This window comes from Arachis ipaensis, chromosome B09, assembly GCF_000816755.2.
Source record: "Arachis ipaensis cultivar K30076 chromosome B09, Araip1.1, whole genome shotgun sequence".
NCBI classification, from domain to species: domain Eukaryota; kingdom Viridiplantae; phylum Streptophyta; class Magnoliopsida; order Fabales; family Fabaceae; genus Arachis; species Arachis ipaensis.
In genome coordinates, this window is record NC_029793.2 from 26,810,141 (window position 1) to 26,812,908 (window position 2,768).

The following is a 2,768-nucleotide window of genomic DNA, read 5'->3' on the forward strand; positions in this document are numbered from 1 at the left end:
AAAAATTGTTGAAAAATAATTATATAATTTATCACATCAATTTTAGATTGTAAACCTTAAACTATAAACAGTTAAACACTAAGTTCTAAACTCTAAATCCTAACTTTATAAAAATAAAACCTCAAATCCTCACCAATAAAAACTAACTCCAAATTCTAAACTATAAATACTAAATCCTGAACCTAAAATCTAAACTCTAATCCACAGACCTTAAAATCTAAATAAAAAAAAAATCTTAAATATTAAATTCTAACCCTAAACTCTAAACTCTAAATCTTAATAGTAAACCATAAATACTAAAACCTAAACACTTAAACCAAATCCTAAACACTCATAAACATTAAACAATAATTCCTTAATATTCATACAGCATTATTATTAATCTAAAATAAAAGTTATAAACAAATATAAAATATGAGCAAACTAAAGTAACTGATTTGTGTATTAATTTAGTAATTCTAACCATTATCTTTTATTTTTCAAACATGAAGGTTACAATGATTTTTTTTTGTGTAATTTAATATAAATCATTCATCTCAGTTAGTGAACCCTAAACTTTATATGATTAAGATAAACACCCTAAACACTAACCCCAAGGTGACTCTTATTTTTTTATTATTAAGCTTCTTATGCCTAAATATCGCTAATCTATTTTAAGTTTTAACTTCTAACCTTAGTGGCATCACCTGTTGAACGTTTGGAAAATGCAAGCTCAACCTGGTCCAACATGGAGGGATACACACAGGTAAGTGCAATTTTATCAAAATGATAATTACTTTGAACTAATTTAAGATTATTCCTTATAGACTAAAAAATTAGAAACAAAAAAATCCAACATATTCATAATCAAAAGTTAGTTCATCATAAGAAAATTAAATTTCCATAGCATTTTCATAATTTAGTGTATTGATCAAGTAAAGTTTGTTAATTAATAGTTTTCATTTAGACGTTCTTACCCAATCCATCAAATCTATCAGACGGTACGGATGTGAACTTGCATTGCTTAAGACAACTTTCATGTTTATGTTTGTTTATGGAAGTAGTTCAGTGGACATCCATTTAAGTTTCACAAACATGGAAAAACAGAATTTGGAGATACATATATATTACATACAAAACTCCGTATCATATAAGGTTATTAGCTCCATTGAGTTTCACCATGTTAAAACATCTTGTTCTTGTTCATTTTATCTATAGTCAAAACTAAACTTTAAAAAACCATAAATATATTTTCTTAGACCTACCTCTTTTCTTTTATTTTGTTACTATATATTCATATACTCACAATGCAAACATATCTCTGCAAAGAGTTTTGCTAGATAGACAATGATTTTTCTAAACAATATGAACAATGGGCTCTAAAATTGACCCAATAAAATAAAAAAGCACTCCACTCCCAAATTACCTTCTAAACCTTAACATTAGGATAATCATTCGCATACCTAGTGAATTGAACATTTGACATATTCATTGTTCACATTATTTAATATTTTTATTATCTACCTATATTTTTCCATATATTAAAACGCTAAAGAGAAAAATACTAAACCATAAATTTACAAAGTCACTTTTATTGTTTTCTTCGTGCATCCAAATTTAAAATAATTAGATATATTCTCTAAATCAAAGAAAATATTTAAAAGGCATAATTGAGCATAATAATCACATTTAATTTTCATTAGCTCCTCCATAGCTTAAAGGTCTTAATCTAGCATAATTTTCTTGGAAAACATATTGCAAGAAAACAATTATTGAAAGATATAATGCATGACACAGTTATGTAAATCTCGTGTTTTGTAAGTTCTAAATAAAATGGCTATTTAATTTCGTGCAATTGCAACCATGAAATACTAGAACAATAAACAATTATAAATAATAAACAAGTAACCCAGAGAGAGTGAATGAAGAAATCTCTTCATACCAAGTTTCATCAATCACCAAATCCAACAGAAGTATTGATTACAATTTAACCAAGCCAGTTAATACCTCTTTTTTCATTTTTAAAACAGCGAAACGGCCCGACCTTCCTGCATAATACAAAGAAAAGCGTTAAACATCACATGCAATCACCATAATAACAACGGAAAATGTTTGGTAACCAAAGAAAATCAGCAAAAAATAGCCATAATTTACCTTATTTAACATTCATTAATTATTGCGATAATAATAAATACTAAATAAGACAAGTTCTGACTGTTTTTTTTTTCTAGTATTATCAAATAACAACATAAAACTGTGATAACAACATATAACGTTAAAGTAGTAGAGGATTCAAATAGCAAAAACACCTAATGTTAAAGCAATATAAGAAATATAAGAAATATAAGAAAATTAAAATGTTAAGTAGCTGTGTAATATTTAGATATCAATAGCTGAAATTGAAATATCAGAGAAACTAAAGAAGGACTAAATAATGAAGTATAAATTGAGGAAGATAATTATCTTTGTCAGTCCAAAATCACCCAGGTTGACAGATCCATTTGCATCCACCAATAAATTTGAATATTTAATATCCCTTTAGATTAGGGAAAACATAATTAGAATATAGTTAGAGAGATTGCTTCATGATCATTAAATAACTAAAATAGAGAGAATGAATGTAAAATTTAAAGTGAGATCAACCTTGCTTATATGTAAAAAGAGAATTGATAGACAATTTCTAATGTAACCCCTGCAATAATGAAGAAACTTAAAATAATAAATATAATTATTTTAGAAATATAATATTCCAAGATAAAATGAAAAATCATTCTCCAAAATATACTAAG